Below are 21,372 nucleotides of genomic sequence, written 5' to 3' on the forward strand. Positions count from 1 at the left end.
GAGCTCAGCCAGCCGCCTTACTGCTTCCTCCCTCCCCAGACTGCAGGGACACAGAGTGCCACGGCCAGGAGGAGCTGCTGGCCTCCTTGCTGCCAGGTGCCCCCACCACAAGTGTTCCGAGAAATTGGGGGGTGGGTGGGGAGAAGAGACATGTCACATGAACCTTTTGTGTGTGTTTAACATGCCTCTCCAAAAGTAATGAAATTTAAATTCCTGCACATGCCCCTAAGTAATGCAAACTTAATTTTGGGGACAAGGGCTCAGTGACTGAGGAAGCAAAGAAGTGGTAGTGGAAGGAAGAGTAAACACGGACTGCAGGAGATAGAAGCATAGGTGCTGGAACAAAGGGTGTTGGGGGGTGCTGTTGCACTCCCTGGCCTGAAATGGTTTCCATTATATACACAGTTTACATTTTGGGTCGATGGCTCTCAGCACCCCCACTCAGCACCTTGGGCTAGAAGTATGGGCTTCAGTGGTGTAGGGGGAAGTGATTCACGAATGCACTGAAGAGAGATTTTGGGTGAAATGGAAAAGGCAGAAAAAGGACATGCACTTATTTTGGGATGTTAGAACTATTGTCATAGGCCTGTATCATTCACTGTGCCCTTGGCAGACATGACATCCATGAGGGTCATTCCATACTGAAGAAGCATCTCCAGTCATGTAGCATTCTTAACAGTCTCAAGATTTAGTAAAACTCAGAAAAGTGGCATAAAACTAGTTACCCTATTGGGGAAAAAAACCTCAATTTTCAGCTCAGTACTTACCAGCTGTGATATGTGATTTTATTTCATGTACACAAACAATGTAATAGAATGAAAATGTTTCCACTTCTCAAAGTTTTGCCTGCCCTCTAACCTCCTACAAATGCTGCCCTGACTTTTCTACCATTGCAAACAGGAGAAGTCAGGGCAGAATTCAGAACCATCTGTCACTGTGTCAACAAAGCAACACAATAAAAATAAGTAAAACATAATCAGAATATAAGTGACTTCTGCAAAGGTTACCTAGAGATCTTAAGTGGATTAAGTTGGCTGCAAAAGAGACAGACAGGGTTCCCAGAAAACACGACACAGTGCGCCACTGTGGGTGGTAAAGCACCTACAGAGTCCTGACCATAAGTTAAAGCTGCAGTGTGAATCAAGCCCATTGTCTATAAAGCCAGCCTGCAGCATTTAGAATGGCGGTGCAGCAAGGTGGGCAATGAATGCAAGTATTTGGGGGTATGTGTAACAAACGTGTATGGCAGAAGGTATGCAACATATAGAAGTTACATGCAGCATGGTTTGATAAGAGAAAATGTGGGTGTGTTCAGCTTGGGTTAGTGAAGATTGAACATGTCCAGGGCCCCCACATGGGGGGGGGGCCAGGAAGGGTACACTTTATCGGGGCCCAGAGGCCCTGTGGGGCCTAGCCCAGGCTGCAACTCCCATGGGTGTGTGTGTGAGAGGGGGCCTGTGTTACAAGTTTGTACTGGGCCCAAAAAAATTATGCTTGGGCATGTCTGTGAGCACACTGTGGATAGGATATATGAGAGTTCATAGTTCCCACCCAAATAGGTAAGGCTGGTCCAGTCTGTTTTACCCAGACAGTACATGAAATCCAAGTGGTCTTTCAGCATGTTAACATAGCTCAGTGTTCTACTGTCACCTACCTTTCATTTGCTGTGAATCTACACTATCACCCACCCAAGCAATTCTGATGTCTATTGTTTCACACACAATATGTTGGCTATGAGCTCTCCTATCCCTCTGAACAGCTGGAATTTTAACTTTGTCAAATATAGTAATAATACATAAACAGTGGTCAGACATTCACCAGCACAGTCCTGTGAACGCTGTTTTAAGTGAGACCTAACAAGACTATTTGTAGTTTTCTAGAACCAACTCTTCCTGAAATTCAAAAGTGATAAAGAACAATTTCTGAAAGTGAAAATCATCATGTTTTAGAGTCAATAACTCAAATAATTTACTTAATTTATTTCAACCTTCTGCACCCAAAATAGTCCTGTGGCCTAAAGAAGGGAAATGTCACACCAAAAAAAGTTGGCTGAAGATTTGTTTCCTTCAGAGCTAAATCATGGTTGGATGGGTTCTCTGTCCAAAAGGGGTGGGTGAGACTTAGATTGGAAAGCATCTTACGACCTTAGGTATAGATACTTATCAGACAGTTAGCTACATAAGCACTTCCTTTGAACCTATGTGCGTTTGCGGGATTGGGCCTAAACTATGGAGGGAACTATACTCTCCATAACATCCCTCCTATTACAAGCCAACATACTACAGTATGAGGGAAAAATCAGGGGCCCTTAGTTAAAAAGGAGACTGGATGGACATGAGAGAGGTAGGTGCTCAAGAAAAGAGCTTGCCTTCAAGATCTGTTGATTTTTTTTTCTCCAGTCACTGTAGAAATTATGTGGGTCTTGTGGCACTTGCAGACTGCACCACAGAAACACCTGGGTCTAGGATTGGCAATTAAATTATTGGGTATTTGTACTTAGGTTTATGTTAATAAACCTCTAACATGCTGTGCTCCCACTCCTCAGTGCCTTGTGTCTCCTTTCATATTAAACGTTACCAAAAAAGTTCACTTTCCATGGGAAGATCTTTAAGGAATATGTGGAAATACCATGCAAAACCCAGAAGAATCCCATAATGTTACATTCTGTCAATCAGCACTATACTCAAAGTTTAAGAAAGGAAGGGAAAGTTTTATCCGTTATACCAGTGTAATTCCCCCGTCCATGCTGCGAAGACACTTATTCCAGTATAACAGTGGAATATTTTAGTTTAATTCAAACCCATCCCAAGTGATATATGCTAAATTTACAAAAGGTGCTGTTATATTGGAATATGAGCGTCTAATTGGGGGTTATACCAGTATAACTATATTGATTTAAATTCACACCTAAACACAAAATTTTCCCATGAGGACAAGCCCTTAGTTTTTACTGTGTAATCCATAATGTTAATTAAGGTTACCTGCATACACTAAGTGGAGTATGCTGCCTGTACTCACCATAAAACATTAGAGAATGGGTGCCAAACCCATTTCTGGAAAAGGCCAAATTCCATCTTTAATTAGGTTCATGGACTAGGATGTACTTTAAGGACTACCTACTAACCTCAACCCATAACAGAACTCCCACTGATACCAGTGGGAGATTTGCAAAAAGACCTAGAGTAGGATATGGCCCTTATGTAATAACTAAACTTTTAGCTACTATTTCCTCATTATTATCACATACCTCTGTGATCCTAAGTGCACCCCAATGCCAAAGGGCAAGGGACTCTCTGGTATGTAGCAATGAGTCTCAGCTTGCCTGAACTACCTCAGTGCACCCAACAGACTGTTGTCATGATATTTATTTTAAAAGGGTCTTGCAATATTTCATTGGAAAATTGGCAACACGCTGGTAACTAATACAACTGCATGATGTATGTATGGGCGATGTACAAAGAATTATAGATGTCTGCTGGAAACATGATCCTCAAATGTCTTTGGCAGACAATGCTTAAGCCCAGCCGGTCCTAGACAAAGGAATGTTGGTGTTTTTTGCAGGCTAGACCTTGTCTCCAATGTAAACTAAACCATTGGAACCATTAGGAAAGAAACCGATAAGACAGTAAATATCATAATGCCACTATGTAAAAACATTACACCCACAACTTGAATACTGGATGCAGTTCTGGTCATCCCATCTCAAAAAAGATGTATCTTGAAATTTAAAAAGATACAGAGGACAACAAAAATGATTAAGGGTATGGAACAGCTTCTGAAGGAGGAGAGTTTAAAAAGACTGGGACTATTCATCTTAGGGAAAAAAAAGATGTCTAAGTCACACGGTATATGCTCTGTCTTTCCTTCGGGGAGGGTACGGAGCACCAGAAGCACTCAAGAAGTGGGGGGGCCCCCACACTGGCATCTGGACCATGACCCTGCCCCCCCCCCCCCAGGCCTCTTCCCTCAATGCCCCATCCTCACACTCCACTCCTCCTCTTCCCCCTCAAGGCCCCATCCTCACTCCATTGCCCGGTCCCAGCCTTATGCTCTGCTGCGGGGCTCCTCACAGGCCTCAATTCCCCTCCCCTGGGCTTACTGCTGTCCCAGCACAACCCCCAGGGCTCAGTCCCATCCTTCTCCCCCTCCCCCCGCTCACACCCCATGAGGCCATGGGAAGGGGAGATACCATGCTGCAGCCTGGGGAGGCAAGGTGGCTCGGGTATATGGCTGCCCAAGGTGCTTGAGTTAAGCTGGAGCTGGCCCTCAGGAGACAGGAGCTCCACAGCCGCCACCACTACTTTCCCTTGAGCCAGGGTCAGCATGGAGGGGAGCTAAGCACAGGCCCCGGCTGTGCCAGCAAACATACTGACACTGCCCCACTGACGTCCTGCCCAGGCTCCCCAACTGGTCAAGCGCAGCGCCATGGACAGCCTGGACACACGCCTGTGGGCAAACAGAGCTGGAGTGCTACATCAAAAGCCGGCGGGGGGAGGAGGAGGAAGAGAAGAGGGAGAGTGGGGGGAGAAGGGGGCCTTGGGGAAGAGGCCTGGGGGCGGGGCTTCTGGGCAGAGCACGGGCAGGGCACAGTCCAGGTGCCAGTGTCCCCGCCACAAACTTCTAGGGAGCTTCTGGCATTTGCCTCCTGCATGGCCAGTCTCTTCTACATGCTGCCCGACTAAGCGGGGGGAAGATGATAAAGGTCTATAAAAATCACGAATGGTGACTTCACATAGACTTCACTCCTCCTACTTCGTTCCATCCACAAAACTGATTAACAATAAAGTAGTTCACACTGACATATGTTACATCATTAGGTTTCAGAGTCAATGCCCCCAGTGAGATTAAAGGGGAAGACAGTTTAAACCTCTCCAAATCTCTCTTTAAAACTGTCTGCGGATTCAGGAAGATTACACTTGGTTCACATTTTGGAGATTATCTTAAATTTCTAGGTTGTCATTTCTTATTTTAAAAAGTAACCTTTAATACTGCAGAATTTGAATACGATCAATTAAGTGAACTGGCTGTTTCATATCCTTGTTTCAAAACATTTATAAATCTCCTGCTATACAAGTTATAATGAGAACACTTCTACCAACAGTGCATTATTCTTATATAAAAGCTATGACAACCATAATACACACACAGGATATTACCAATATTCTAGCCATACAGATTTAACCCCAGTTTACTCATGGCTAAGAATACTAATCCTAAAAACAAGACTAGATTGCATTCATATTAGAAAGTAGCATATATTCTGCTTGCTTTAAGGTTAATGTATGTATTTGCATGTTTTATATATTGTTGGTGTTTTACTTATTGTGGAGATAAAAATATCAGAATTATTTTTCTTGAAATATTAAGTTTGAATGTCAGGGACTCTCCCCTACATAAAAGTTCCTCCCATGGCATCCTACTGCTGTAGCAGCATCAGAAGAAAACTGATTTCTTCCTAAAGGAGCAGGGTGCATGTTAAGATGACTTTTGGTCTGTTTTTTTTCAATTCAGTTAAGTACAGTAAGGGGATGTTGAATACTTTGTTTATGAAACTTGCATCTATTTAATAGGCAGGTTTTATTACCCTGTAACAGATGGTAATTGACAACATTTTTCCAGCATTAAAATAGAACTATAGAAATTACTTAAAACATCTAGGAAAATTAACATTCAAATTATTAAGCTTACAGTATTACAGCACAGTATCTCCTGTGGGGTTCCCCTAGCCTCTCAAACTACACACACATGCAACTGGTTCAGAGTTGCATAGTCTGGCCCTTCTTCCATCACAGATACAGAAGTCAATGAAAGGAAGTTTTTAGGGATGCTCAATTGTTCTTGTACAGTAGATTCTTGAGTCAGTAAAGCATGCCAATTCAGAAAGAATACAAGCATCTTAAAGTTAAACTTGAGGTTAAATCCCATTGAAATCAATTAAATTTAAGCATGTTCCTGAATTTTGGAATAAATCAGTAGTATTTGGTTCTGTTTTTAACACAGTATTTGACATTAGCAATGTATGTGTTTGTCATGAGTTATTCTTTATTGTTTAATATTCACATTTGTTTTTTTCTTATAGATTACAAGTACAATTAATAAAAGCTTAGTCAGTACTAAAATATACCATGATCCTGCAAATAGGCATATGATTAATTTTACCCAGGCAAGTACTTCCCAGTAGTGAGCCCTAAGCATTCAAAAATTAAGAGTCAGGACCCCATGAGATTAGCTTAAAAAACCACAAGGTTTATTTAAATAATAAACTCTGGGTTTATTTATTTGCCTTCTTGTTCTGTCTTTATGGTTCATATTTTCAACATTTTCTCTGCAGTAATGAAGACTAGAACCTTACTTTACAAGAAATAAAAACTGAGATCATCACATAACCTTTTGAACTCCATAAATCCCAAGACTGGAGCTTTAAAACAGAACCCAAATGTTGCATGAGTTGCAAATGCTGACTGCCACTGAACTCATTGGTACTACTTGCATTCATAGTTACATGTTGTTTGCAGGACTGTGGCCTTAAAAGAGACACTGTTTGATATATATAGGCCCAAAGTTTAAGACTTGCAAAAGCAAATATTTTACACAAACCAACCAAACAAAACAAAACACACTATCAAGAAAAAATATTTCCATTATTTAAAAAAAAAAAAATTCAGCAAATGTTTTTGAATACATCTTCCCCTGTCATCTTTGGGTTTAAACAACTAACTAAGTCTCCTCCTGTTTGTAAAAAGAAACTAGAATGAAGTATTCATTAGAAAAGGACTACAAGCAAAAAGCAAGACTGGCTAATCTGTTTTACAGTTCACTCAGTTTGGATGATCAAAATAAACAAGACAGCACAAGCAGTAAAACCCCCCAAACATTATTTATAGATTTCACATTTAATAATCAAGTATTAGCAGCAACACCATGAAGGAGATATTTTTAATATGAATGTTAATCTAAGTGTCCCTTTATGTGAAAAATCCTTTGTTCTTTCCATCTACAGAAATAGCAATCCAAGGCTGGTTTTTTGCGAGCAGTCTCACTCATTTCTAATGCAGCCTGAGGAGAGGACCCTGCAATAGTTACCAGATTTATCCGCTGTTTTCCCAGCAGCCTGGAACTATCGCCACAGCTCTGCTTTAACCCACAAGAAAAACGAAGGCGCACCGCTAGTCTCAGCCCTGGTGCCAAGCTAAGGAAGGCTCAAGGTTGGCTCAGCCCAGGCAGCTCCATTGAGGAGCAGGCAGCAGCAGAACGCCACGCAGCTGACCTCGGCGTTGGCGTTGCCCCAGCCCCTGACTGGGACAGGGCCGGCCCGGCTGGGCCACTTGCGGGCTCCATTCTGCCGCGCTGCCAGTGAAATGAATGGGCCGGAGTCGGCGCGTCTCCAGTCCCGCGCCTCTCACACCGCCAGCCACGTGCAGCCAGGAGCTGTGAGCGGCCCGCTGACTCCCAGCAGCCGGACTCACCAGCTGCTCCCGCCCCACGTAGGGCAGCCAGGAGAGGGGCTTTCAACCTCCCCGCGCCAACAGGCTCCCCGGTCCAGCCCGGCTGCACTGCGCGCTCACTCACAGCAGCAGAGGCGGGGGCGGGGCCGCTGTTTGCTCCCCCAGGGCACCCCCCAGCCCGGCGCGCCCCAGGCACACTCACCTGAGGGGGGAGCGGCGCCGCCGCCGGGGGGCTCAGTCCCGTGCACAAAGCCCGCGCGCCGAGGGGCTCGGCAAGGCTCGGCGTCCCCCGCTGCCCGCGCGGGCTGTTGTCAGGGCTTTGCCTGTGGCGGCAGCAGCAGGCGCCCCCGGGGCGGGGGAAGACGAGCTCTGCTCCCACCCGCGCTCGGCCGCCCCCAACAAAGGCGACGAGGGGGGAAGAAGAGCATCGGGAGGCTCCGGGCCAAGGGCTGCAACTCCGCCCCCCACAGCCCCGTCTCCCCCAGCTCTAGGGAGCAGCGGCTGCTGCTTCCTAGGGGAGCCCGCGCGCGCGCTCCTTTGTTCCCGGGGGGTGGGTGGGCCAGGAGCAGCCGCGAGAGGGAAGCCGCCAGCAGCAGCCGCGCTCCCCCTCTCTGGAGCCCAGGCTCCAGCCGCCCACCGGCCCTGCACTTGCCGTGGGTAGCGGGTTCCCTCTGCGCCGAGACGTCGCGGCTGCCACGGCGGCACACCTGTTGTCAGCCCTTTAATGCAGCCGCGCGCAGCCCGGCAGGGGGGCTTCCGCTGGTCACAGGGACCCAGTGAGAGTAATACACAGGAATAGGTTGGCCACCTGCCGTGGAAGGCGCTCAGAGCCCTTCACAGCACGGCGCGTGGGACGGAGCGGTGGCGAAACTGAGGCTCGGAAGTCCACCTGCTTGCTTGAGGTCACACAGCCAAACCCGGACCGAGCGAGAAGGGAGAAGTCCCAGCCTCCGCCCTGTTTGCAATAGTATTATTCCCTCCACTTCACCCACGCACGCTACACTTGAGCTGACAATCGCTGTAGTGTCTCCTTCCTTACACAAAAGATCTTAGTTCAAAGCAAACTTCCTTTCCCCTTGCCCTGGTGCTGGTCCTGGTCCTGTTACATACCTGCTAGTTTGCAACTCTCTCTTAATGCTCCAGAAGAGAAATCTCTGGACCATCAGCACTCCCTTTCTATGTTCACTGGAAGACAATCATGGTTTTCTTGTCTCAAGGTCTGTCCCAAACTTAAAATTGTTGTAAGGCTTCTGGATTTTTGTATATTTATCTCTGCATGGCTGAACAAATGGACACTGGATTGGTGATACAGTTTTGTTTTCCATTCTAACCCAAATTAATTCACTCATAGTGGGGGTTGAAGTTTTCTGTTATTATAGGTAGCACTAGCTACAGCTAAAGTTGCCTAATACTTCCCCTGATAAGAGCTGTTCTCAACAGTGTGCTTTCTTTTACACAAACTGGTAACAGCCTTTAACTACCTGAACCAGTGTTCCAGGGAAGATGAAGCTAGGCTATTCTCAGTGGTAGTAGATGCAACGTTCTCAAGTTGCAGTGGGGTAGGTCTAGGTTGGATTTTAGGAAAAGCTTTTTCACTAAGAGAGTGGTGAAGAACTGGAACGGGTTACCTAGGGAGGTAGTGGAATCTCCATCCTTAAAGGTTTTTAAGGTGCAGCTTGACAAAGCCCTAGCTGGGATGATTTAGTTGGGGTTGGGCCTGCTTTGAGCAGGGAGTTATAGTAGATGACCTCCTTAGGGTTGGAAGGGACCTCATCTTCTGTGATACGACAAGGGTTTTGCACAAAAAGACTGGAATTTTCAAAAGCCATTTGTAAGAATTCAAAAGTGATGTGTCATTCTCTGGCTGGATGGTGAGAGGGGACACAACTCTCATTTTGTTTGGACATTTCAAATCTTTGAAAGTATGGATCACCATTTGATTAGTCCACACCAGCTTCTCCAGGAAGAGGAACCAAGTGGTACTATCCAGCAGAACAGGATAAAATGACCTATTTAATTCAGCACATTGCTTTCTTAAAGGGGACTGAGGTCCTAGGCTGACTATCTGGAACTCCTCCTGGTGATACCGAGTACCTATCTTGAATAGGTACCTTTAACTGTCATTTTTTTGGGTTACTTGTTAGTGCATCAAGAAAAAAACTATACTTATGTCCATGCCCTGCTCCACTTGTGTTTGCTTGTGTATTAACTTTTGTGTGAACAGTAACTCAGTTGAATGGCTGAACAAAGATCAGATGATGCAGACTTTCTCTTGGGTGACAATCCAAATCAGTCAATTGAGTAGTGCCTGGAGCTGGGTGTACATGCATGTTTCTGTATGTGCTTTAAAGAGTGCCAGTGTTGTCCTGTTTGGTAACAGATTCCAATCAAGACTGTTGTAGAAGAACTTTGAAACTGAACAAGCTACTATTTGTTCACTAGGATTGTGAAATACTGTCCATATGTTTATTATAAGTTAATGGTTAGATACTTTCAGAGGAGTAACCGTGTTAATCTCTTTTTAGCAAAACAGCGAGAGTCCTGTGGCACCTTAAAGACTAACAAATTTATTTGCATCTGTCGCAGTGGGTTTCTGCTCACAAAAGCTTATGCCCAAATACATTTGCTAGTCTTTAAGGTGCCACAGGACTCTCGCTGTTTTGGTTAGATACTGTATTTTGAGTTCTAGGTATATATGGACATAACATAAGTTTAAGCATGAAAACCTCGTGAACTGCACTCAGTCTACAACATCAGTGAATAAAATACAGAAGTTCATGTTAAATATTTAAGAGTGTTAACCATATCCTGGGCTAATATAATTTGTGTGGGTATAGGTTAAAAAGGTTGACTACTATAGATCCATTAGGAAGGCAGTCTTGGTGAAGTGGCATGTGAGTAATTGACCACACTGATTTATGCCTTAGCTTTGGGTGTATTCCTCTGTTGTGTTAAGTAACTAGAGTTTATAACTAATTGGCACAAGTGAGGATCTGTTCTGAGGGACTCAGTCGAAATTCCAAACAGTCACCTTCCCAGCATAATTGTTGTATAACACTGTTGTATTCTTTTATGGTTGTGTTATGTGATTCTTAAAAACTAGATGGGTATCAGGTTTAACAATTTTTTTGAGTATATGTTCAGTCATAATCCAGTGCTATTTTCTTCCTTTTATCCTATACAATTGATTGCTGTTAGGGGTAGCTAATAAAACTCTATAAAGTCAAATCTAATGGTGAAATTCTTTTTCTTTGGGTAAGCACTTGGTACTCAAAGAACCCTAAGAAAGATGGTAGGAGTAAATCAGTTTAACCAAGCTTTATTATACCCTATTTTTCTTACAGTTGCTTATAACTTTGCCAAACCTAAACCATGCAGGCTGAAATTTTCCATGCCGGCTGTTTCTCTTTGGCTGAATGTTTCAAAGATGTTTCAGCTAAAATAGTTTAGCCATTTCCGGCAGTGAGATTAGGAAAAAATAAATTGTTTTGTCCGTGTTTAAAAACTGCTTTACAACTGCGGTTGATGCTCTAGTGTCTCCCCGCAAAGACTTGAAATTTGGAATTTATCCAAGTGTCAGCCTTTTGCTATCTTCATGAAAATTCACTACATTTGGGAAAGTTACAAGGCTCCAAAAATCTGCTCATACAAGCTCAGCAGAGGCTTGTTAGAGTTTGCCAGCTAAATGCTCTGAAGATTCCCATCTGCAATGCTCATGCTCAACCACCCGCCCCCCCCAACATGCACATGCAACCAGACCACAGATGCACCATCCTCACACAGTTACTGACCATGATCCGGCCGGCATGCACTGGTGAACATTACTTTCCTTGAAATTGCTTCATGTGGCAGCTGGGGCTGCTATGGCACTGCACTCCAGAACTCAGAAGGCTTTCTCTGCTCTCAGTGCCTGCTGCTGGTGCCTAGGCAGTGAGAAGTGACAGACATGCAGAGATTAAGAAATGGGATGGAGAGGGGAGAGCAGGCTATAAGAGATGAAATTCTGAGGGAGAAAGGGTAGGAGCAAGGTGAGGGACAGAAACAAAATTGGGGCAGCAGCCAGGGATTGGTGGTGATAGCAGCAGAGGAAGGGGAATATGGGCAGGAACCAGGTATCAGTGGGGAATAGGAGCAGAGCAAAGGATGGGACAAGAGTTGGAGAAGGGAACAGGCAATAGCCAGGGATGGGTAGCAGAAGGTGGCAGGGACAGGGGCAAGACCTGTGGATAGGAACAGGAGAGGCTGGAGGGACATGGGCAGAAGGATCTGTAAGCACTAGATAAGTCCCCTTCAGAATCTGGAATTTATCCCATTGCATCTCAACATTCTCTTGCTGTCTCACAAATATCTGTGAAACCTGCTGGAAAATGTGTGACTCCATCCCCCCTAGTGGCAGGTCCATAAAGAAAATAGCCGTCCACTACTACCAGTTACTCTGTTAGCTCAGATGGTATAGGATTATGCTGTAGATCTAAAGCTCTCAACCCTGTTGAATGTAAGTGAAACAATCTTCAGTAATGAACACATGCTTTCATAAGCATGAAAATTTTGGTTTATGAACATTTGAAAACTATATACTAAATATGTGTTGTTTGGAAGGTGCATACTTCAGGAGAGGGGCTCTGGTCATGTGTGAGTAGCTTAGAAAGTACATTCTTCTCAGATTAGTCTTCCTGCCCAGCAGGTATCTGGGTAACTCAGTTCAGAGAGAATCAGCCATTTACTCTGATAGTGCAGGGGCCAAGTCCCCATTGGCATGTATAGCTCTCCTGGCTTCTTATTCCCTACCCACTTCCAATGGCATTATTTTAAATGTATGATTACTGGATCACATGCTCAACTGAACATTTCCAGCCTCTTGGTTATAGGGTTCCAGAATGTACTAAGGTCTCCAGAGCCTAAAAAATATAACATGTAGGACTTGGCAGTATGCGTTTACTCAAGCTGTCCCTCTGGCTAATAAGCAGCTATGCAGGCATTCTTTGCACCCTCCACTTCTTAGTGGGAGTGGGGGCCAGGAACCAGTTTGAGTATTTGAGTGGAACTGGTATAGAATTTACAGATGGCTTCATAAAAATCCTCCATACACTCCCCTAATCTGAAGTGACTCACTGTGCTGCCAGGGGAACAATCTCTCACTATCAAATTATTTCTTCTTGAAAAAGTTTGTTCTGAAATACAAAAACAGCTGTTCTTGAACTGGACCTGGGATAGGAGTGAGTGGTGCAGTCAATATAAATTTACACCAGATATCTTCTCATGGTATTATAGGAAAGGGATAGAACTGTGACACATAATTACAAAATGGGGGATTTTTGAAATGAGGAAATTAATTTGAAACAGCCTGAGTGGAAAAGTTAGGAAATTAAAATCCATAAACTGGATATGGAGGATGCAGAAGAACAACAGAATCAAAGGACAAAAAGAAAAGAAGATAATCAACAAATAATCAGAAATATTTTCGGTATAGGACAAGAACCTCATGAGTAAATAAGTGGATCTGCTACTACTCCAATGATGAAGGGTCAATTAAAGAAGATAGAGATATCAAAAAAGTGTTTGAAGCACAAAAAGGACTTTAATAAGATATTTTCTATTTCAGTTCTTTGCGGCAGGCACTGTCTGTTATATCCGTGTAAAGCACCTGATACCATGAGGCTTTAGGCCCTGATAGGAGCCTCTACGCACTAACTCAATACAAGTAATAAATAATAAAGCTATACAAGGACTGAAAACTATACAGCAGGATCTCTACCGAAAACTTAATGTGGAAGAATAGATGGAATAATTTGCATTAGTGGCAATATTTGTAAAGGGTGTTTGTTTCATCATAAATACCATTTTTCATTTTGTATCCTTCTAGAGCTGATTTTTCCCAGTTGTGACTGAATACATGCCTGTATTCATATGTTACCCACTATTGTAATAATCTTTGTACAGAATATGGCTTGTGAGGTATTATTTGGAAACTAATAACTCTGGTCAACAATATCGTGGTGAAATGTATGTAGCAAAATTACATGAAAAGTTATGAATGTCATCTGTATGACAATGATAGCACATGTTCAAAACCATGTAGTCCTGATTAGGCAGAAGTTGTTAAATAGGTCTGTCCTAAACAAAGAAATGCGTGTTTACCTCAGTTTGCGTATTAATAGTAAACAGGGTCTGTGGGACAGCAAAAGGTGGCAAACCGATTTCTCAAAGACAAAGGACAAGCTAATGCCTCTAACCAGCTATCATGAAAGTTGATCATCTGTCAAGTGGCCATTCTTTGGCAATGAAGTGGGGCAGGAACACATTGATCTGCATTTTCCCAAACAACAACATGGAACTTCTTTTACCACAAGACTCTATATGTCCATCCTCACAGTGGGAAGGAACTTTATCTAGAGGAAGCTCTCAGGAACATGCATTTCAAAGGGTGATTGGACAACAAAAGTGAGCGGCAAAAACACCCCAGGTTAGCTGTCTCTCAGCTAAGATGACAAATGAACCAGACTCTTCACTTTGGCAGGGATCCTGACATGAAAATTTGGTTAGCAATGGTGCTGGGAACACTTGGTAAGGATTTTACCTTGAACCAAGTCTAGTCTGTTAAGTATTTGCTACTATAAAGTGTTGGATCTTTATTTCTCTTATAACCGTTTCTGACATTAATGCCATTATATATCATTTAATGCCTTATACGTGTACTCACTTAAAATCTCTTTCTGTAGTTAAATACATTTATTTTACAAATTGACATTAATCCAGTATTGTGTTTAAACTGAGCTGTTTCATAACTACAGTTAAAGTAGTAGGCTGTTAGATATTGACCCCTTACAGGGGCAATGGACCTTTAATATCTGAACTGTCCAGGAGAGGGCTAATATAGTGCAGAACACACATTTTGGGGAAAATCTGGGACTGGGAATGTATTGGGATCACCCTGAAAGTAATAACCAAGTCTGCTTGAAGCTAGAGTGTGGCTGATGTGTTGCTGACAGGCTGCTGGATCAGGACTGCAGCAACTATACCAGGCACTCAGGTGTGACCTGCATGCTGTTCAATTGTGTGAGAGCAGCCAGGGTGGAGCTACAACAAAGCATGGTGAGGGACTCAAGATTGCAGGGCAGGTGGAGACACAGCCCCTCACTGGTCTGGATTGCTCTCCGGCATGTGATAATGCTCATCAGTGTAATGTTGGTTTTCTATCAGAGGGTCCATTTAAAGTGCTATCTTGTTCGACCCTTGCCAAAAGGCTGAAGTGGATCTCAGCACAGAAGCAGTTAAGTTGCAAGAAAACGTCAGAGACATATGGCATGTAAGAGTTCTAAAGGAACGAATGAACAAAATAGCTTAGCTACCAGAACAAATGTGATTGTCCATTAAAACAGCTGTAATATAAGAGGATTGGAATGGGGCTAAAAGATTATCTATTAAAAAAAGGAGTTCTGGGTAATCAAGAGTTATGAAATTTACTTCAGTATCACAACACTAACAAAACTGTTGCACTCATCCCACTCTTCATTTGGTTGTAAGTTATATTCTCATTCTTTAACCCTTGGCCTAGGATTGTGTCTTTCAGATGTAAGTTTTCTGGAGGAAGGGCTGTTACTTACTTATGTTTGTAGAACATCCAGCACAACGGGGCTGCAAGACCTTTTACTTTTCCTGAAATCAAAATGCTTAATGAGTAATAATTAATTAGAAAAATGTGGGGAAAAAATCAGTAAAGCTGCATATAAAGCACCATGGAGTGATCCTAGGGACTACCACAACTTTTATATGGATACAGTGTGCCTCTCTCTGGTCTGTTTGAATTCTTTTAAAGTGTTAAAGGACAAAAGGAGAACCATGAACTATTTCAATTTTCTTACTAAAGATTTCCTGGTAAGTTGTTAAGGAATCTTGCTGAATATAGTCAAGTCCTACAACCTGTGGCCATGTAACTTGGGATTTCACCATTTTATTACAGCCACATAGCTGACATATTATTTGCTCTTCTATGTCCTGCTGGGACCTGTTTACAGCTGCTTCTTGCTCTCCTGCTTTCCCCACAACCAGGAGGTAATTTGATGACAGTGCATACTCTCTGCCCTCTTTGTTGGATGTAAGCAGCAAGGGGTTGTGGAGCCAGAACTGGAATCATCATTCTAGTTTGCAAATGGAACTAGGAAAGCCAGAAATATGTGCTGGGTGTTAGTCTGGGGACCAGCAGAGCAACCTAGCTGAAGGGAGTCAGAGGCTATGTTTACACTGACGGCAGCAAAATCGCCGCCGCCAGATCGATCTTTCATGATCGATTGAGCGGTCAGTGAGACCCACTCAATTGATGAGGGAATTGACTTAAGTCCACCTCCTCAACTAGCGTAGCGCTGAGCCGACGGGAACGCTTTTCCTGTCGGCTCAGCGCAATGTGAACAGCGCGCAGAAGCAGTCAACGGGAGTTACACAACGGGAGTTTCCGGGTAAGTGTGAACAAGGCAGAGAGATGAACTGCCATGGCCAGCTACAAGCTCCTCACTTCCTGAAAAACCTGGGGAAGATGGTTCTGAGCTGGGTCAACTGGATACATGGTGAGAGTTGAGCCCTGGGGCAGGGAGCTAGGCTGCACAGGGAGTGTAACGAAACAACTCAAACGATCAACAAATTTTATGTTGAGTATTAGCCACAGCTGTGTGTGTTTGTGCAGAGGCTTTGGGACTAGCACTGAAGGTTATTTCATGGCAATAGAATAATTCTACACTGCCATCAAATGTGGTCGTTACTGTTACGGAATTTGGTTCCATTATGCCATAGAATACATAGGGTGATGGACAGAATACTTCCCTACTGCCTTCACGAGGGTGTTATGAAAATGATGACTAATAGCTATTTGCCCTTAGGAAATAATGTTGTAAGAGCTCAATATTAAATATCATTATTACATGGTGCGAGGTAAAGTCCTGTCACATGCTAACCTAAAAAGAGGTAGGGAACGCAGCGTGGGAATAAATGGCTAATTCTCCCTGTGGAAAGAGGTGAACAGCAGGGTGTGCACTATTACTAAAGGAGAAGTTGTTTAATCTCTTTATTAATTATCTGAAAGTTTGGTGAACAAGTAGTCAGAGAATTTTGCTGAAGACTCAAAATTATTTAGCTCAATGAAGAGGTAAGATGATTGTGAGAAAGTTCAGAAAGACCTAAAAAATGCACCATGTTGCACCTGCCCACTTATTGTACAGACTTTATATGCACTCTTCCATCCAACTGTCTGAGAGCAGCTGATGTACTCTTGCTGACAGTCCTTAGCTTTGGAGGCATAGAGGACAGGCCACAAAATTTCCAGTGGAGAAGACTCAGCTCTGGAATTAACTGCCTTGGTTGATCCATCAAAGCCTGATGCAAAGCCGGCCTACTTTCCTAAGCATTTTCATGAGTTTGAATTAGAGTGCTGTGGTTTCAAGCTACTAGTGTGGTTAATTAGCAGACGGCCAATGATTGTAGCTGCCTTTGGGAGAAAGTACTGTTTTTATTATATACATGTATCCAGAGTTTATGTGACAATGGTACATCATAAACCATTCTATAAATAATAAAAATACATAATTAGGCAACAAGACAGCAGATGAAATTTGACAGAGAAAAGTGTGAAGTAAATCATGTAGGAAGAAGCAATTTAAAATAACTGCAAGGAGGTTTCTGCATTAACTGTGATCTCTAAGGTAAATAGACTGGAGTCACTGTAGGCATGTCAGATCTCTCAATGCGGATGTCAGCAGCATGTGAAACTGCAGTAAAAAAATCTCACCATAATGTTAGGCTGCAGTAAGAGGAGGATGGAGAAAAACAGACAAAGTATTACTGTAGAATTATCCTAGACTCAGTGAAGTAAATGACAACAATTCTTTTAACTATAAAAGGGACAGGTTCTTCATCTTCATTAGATAACATAGTTCACATTACATTATCGCAAAAAGGACATTGCAGAAATGGAAAAAAGCAATTAAATGTACTGGACGTTTGGGGAATGCAAAAATAAGGCTTAGTTACAAAGTTAAGGAGTAAGAAGAAATTTCCTAGAGGTATAGTCTAAGATGTTACAATGCATTTTCAGAGTATATTTATATTTTGGGCAGTACCAGCTGGTACAATTCCAAATGTATGCATTTTAAAGGCACGCTGGAATTAGTAATATTAGTAAGGTAGTTATATGAGCAAGATGTCAAGGAAAGAAGTTCCATTAGTGTGATCTGGTCTGTTAAGTCTCATTTTAGGTCCTTGCATTCCATGTGAAACTTGGCTGGTTGAGAGGTAAGCCTGAAGTAAATAATGCTTGCTGAAATCAGTAGTCCTAGCCTAGCATGCCAAGTCTGGATAGCACATAGACTATAAAACAGAAAGACAGGAATAAAAAGCAGCTTCTTTCATCCTGCGTGTTATAATTTGTGATATCAAGTTTTTTTCCCAAGTGAAATTATAAGAAATGTGTGATGTCTGAAGTCTCTAGAACTAATTTTTATTATTTACATCCTGTCCAAAACCAGAAACTGCCCATCTGCCATAGGACCTTAACTGTATAGCATAATCACACTACTATTGGAACTTGTAATTATTAGCCAGTGGAGAGCCAATATACCAGAGAGAATTCACAGTACACAGGAGAAAAGTATAACAGGAAAATTAAGCAATCAAAGTTATTCATGAAACACATACCAAGGTGGGTGTGGGAGATTTTGTTTTGTTGAAAAGTTTGATGGATATGAGAGGGTCAATATTGATAACTATCCACATTGATGTTTTAGTTTAAAAAACTCAGTTTTTTTCATTAAGCTGTCAGTTGATCTTGAGTAGTGATTTAATTTGATAAGAAAGATGATTAGTTGTAAGTGGTATTAAATTATTTTGATTAAACAATAAAAAGCTGAAAGTAACAAAATAAAAGCAAAAGAAACCTGGATAATGTAGCACCAGCCACAATCACTATAAGGCAAGAAAATGAGAGGAAAAACAAGTGACCTCACAGACAATCCTGCTCAGAGGCTATAAAGATCTTGGGCTATAAAGTTCAATGTTTATGCAAGATGTGCACAAAATTTAATTTCACCCTGACACTAATCTGTCTTTTTTATTACACAGTGTACTAGAGTGCTATATAAACATGACTCACAAGGGTAGGAGGCACGATACATTAAATACACTGCTTTCTAATGGTTCAAAGTAGCTCTAGAAATCCTTTCTGTGGGGTGAAAACATTAGCCTTTGAGCTTCTTTATTGGTGCAACTATGAAACAGAATATTGAATCCAGAAAATTCACTGAAACTAACTACAGTTTTTCCATTAATAATGGTGGTTCTTGCTTTCAGGGTTATTCTAAAGCTGAGTAATTCAAGGCTGAATGAATCAGAGAAACTAGAATAGCCTATAGTAAACATTCTAGCCTATAGTAAATTAGTTTTTAATTAAGAGGGTACTGTTGAAGATTTAACTTTTTATGGATGGGTGACCCTTGTGTGTCACCACACTGCCTTGGTTCCCATGCAAGTCCCTAATGAACAAGAGACATTACCATAACAAATCAGACTGTATCGACTGGGGGGGGGGAGAAGGGGGTGGAAGAATCAAATGGACAATTCACTCAAATGTGTCAGTGGGCTACAATAAACCGATTAGTTGCAAGAGCAAATCTAGGGTACGTCTTCACTGATGGTGGCAAATTTGCCGCTGTCAGATTGATCTATCCAGATCCGCTCCATCGATCCGGAAGTGAATCAGTGAAGACCTGCTCAATCGATCCAGAAGTCAACTTGTTAAAACCATCCCCTCACGTGGCGCAGCGCAGTGAAGATGCTGCGCATAATGGAAGTTAAGAAGTTGACGGGAGTTACGCAAGCTACTCTGCGTAGCTTGCGTAACTCCCATTGATTGCCGCCAAATTTTAAGGTAAGTGTAGACCAGGCCCTAGTGATGAAAAACTTCCATTAAATGATTTTCTTGACCCCATTTTAAAAATAAAAAGCAAAATACATTCAAAAATTTTAAAAAACATAACAGATATGCAGTGGAATATCAGTTAAGTTGCATGGCCCAAGAGCTCTCATTTAATTCAAAATCTTTGTTCAGTTTGGATTGTCATTTTTCAGATCCTGAATGGTGAAAGGTTATTTGCTTTATTCTGGGAGATGGAAAGCTGAAGCTTGCTTGCTACTAATACTGCATATATATTCAACATTGTGCCTATCACCTGCTGTAATTTATCAATTCATCCAGTTCTTAAACAGGCTGTTATCCATGTAAAATAACAAGGATTCTCATGCAATGCATGTGTGTGACCCATAAATTAGGTGCTTTAGGCCAAAATTTTCAAATCTGTTGCCTAAAATTAGGATCCTAAATCCATATTTAAATTCATATATAAATGTCCTTATTTTCAAATATATTGATCACTTGCAACTCTCACTGAGCTAAATGGAAGTTGGGGTGCTCAGCATTTTTGAAAGTGAGGTCTTGTGTTCAGGAACCCAACTTTAGGCACTCAGGTTTGAAAATATTGGCCTTGAGCAATAGCTTGCTACTGCTATTGGCCTTTTGGCTATGATGAAGTGCAGCATGAGTGATATATCAAGCCTTTATTATTTATTTTTTATTATCCTGGATTTATGGGGATAAACTCAGTGATCAAGTCAGCCTTTTTCATTGCTCCCTTCTATGATCCTATGAAACAGCCAGTGGACTGGGAGTAAAGAGCCTCTCTATTGTAAAAGAAGTCACCAAAAAAGAAGGGAAACCTGCTCCAGCAGAGAAGAGAGGAAAACATTGGCTGGACTATATATTGGAAGCAACTGGGGAGAGCAGCAACAAAAAAGGAGATTATAGCACTAGTGGGCTAAGGCAAGGAATTGGAGACCTTACAGAAGTAATAAGGAGAAAGACTTTCATCCATATTGATGTAAAAACAACTAGGTTAGAAACTCAAACTCTTTCAAAATTATGGTGAATTTGTATTCTACCCAAACCAAGACCAGTTCAGGTATGCAAAGAAATAGATCTGGTCTGATGCTGTTTGTACGGACAACCATTTCCTTGTCACGTGCGGTGGGGCAGTCAGGAGCAGCATTCTTGCATGATGTATGCACAGAGTGCACAAAATCTTTGAATATGTGCTAGAATTGTATTCTTAAAATATGTTGGGCAAGCAAACAATCTGCTTTAGACAAAGGAATGCGTATTTGATTCTCTGACTAGCCCAGTCTCCAGGCAAAGATAATAAAGCTCCATTTTTGCATATTAATTAAACAAAGCTATGAAGCCAACAAGTGGGAGGGGGAGACAGCATAGCGTCTATGCCCCAGCAGGAGAGAGAAGCTTGGTATAGGTTTTACTTTTCAAGGAATACATTGCAAAAGTTTATTGATCTATAAAGACAGGGAGGCTCAATCGCAAGTGATAAGCAATTGAAACAACTGACTGAATACAAAATGATTGTATTATAGAAGTGTATAGTGTGAGGTCTTTCCTGAAAGTTAATGACACATTGGTGGTTAATATCATCATGAAATGTATATATGAACACTATATGAGGAAATATGAATACTTATTGATATTATGTTTTAAAGGCTATGGCCAAACAGGTTCCCTCCCAGACAGGAGAAAAGTTATCTACCTGTCTCCTGAGAGATTAAGCAAGGTGTAACCTAAAACAATGGAAGCGCCAGTTAGATAGAAATCAGCAAGTGGATGGGAAGCCCCCAGGACGGGAAGAACAGCATGAGGTCATCTGCCTCTTGAAACAAGGTCATCGAACTTTGAAAGATATGAGCAAAGACAGAAACCATCTTTGGCATCCATCATTAGACAATCTGAGAAAGATGGTCCCTTCAAACAAGGAGGGGTTGAAGATTCTGGAAACTGAATATAGGTGAGAACTCTGCTTGGGCAAAGATCTTTCACCTAGGAAGACAA

At 42.3% G+C, this 21,372-nt stretch overlaps 1 protein-coding gene across 6 annotated transcripts in view; it reads right to left on the reverse strand.

Moving 5' to 3' along the window:
- MCF2L (MCF.2 cell line derived transforming sequence like) overlaps window positions 1–7,827 on the reverse strand; it is a 260,528-nt gene extending 252,701 nt beyond the window's left edge. For 4 of the 6 annotated variants that reach the window (XM_067563667.1, XM_067563670.1, XM_067563666.1 and 1 more), the window contains exon 1: window positions 7,648–7,825. The gene's annotated coding sequence lies outside the window, so the exon portion shown is untranslated. Of the gene's footprint in view, window positions 1–7,647 lie in introns of all 6 variants that reach the window. The other 2 variants (XM_067563673.1, XM_067563675.1) reach the window with 2 other exon arrangements.
- Window positions 7,828–21,372: the final 13,545 nt, after the last annotated feature.

The sequence above is a fragment of the Emydura macquarii genome, unplaced genomic scaffold (assembly GCF_026122565.2).
Source record: "Emydura macquarii macquarii isolate MOO-44397 ecotype Brisbane River unplaced genomic scaffold, CSIRO-AGI_Emac_v2 contig_2531, whole genome shotgun sequence".
In the NCBI taxonomy this organism is placed as follows: domain Eukaryota; kingdom Metazoa; phylum Chordata; order Testudines; family Chelidae; genus Emydura; species Emydura macquarii.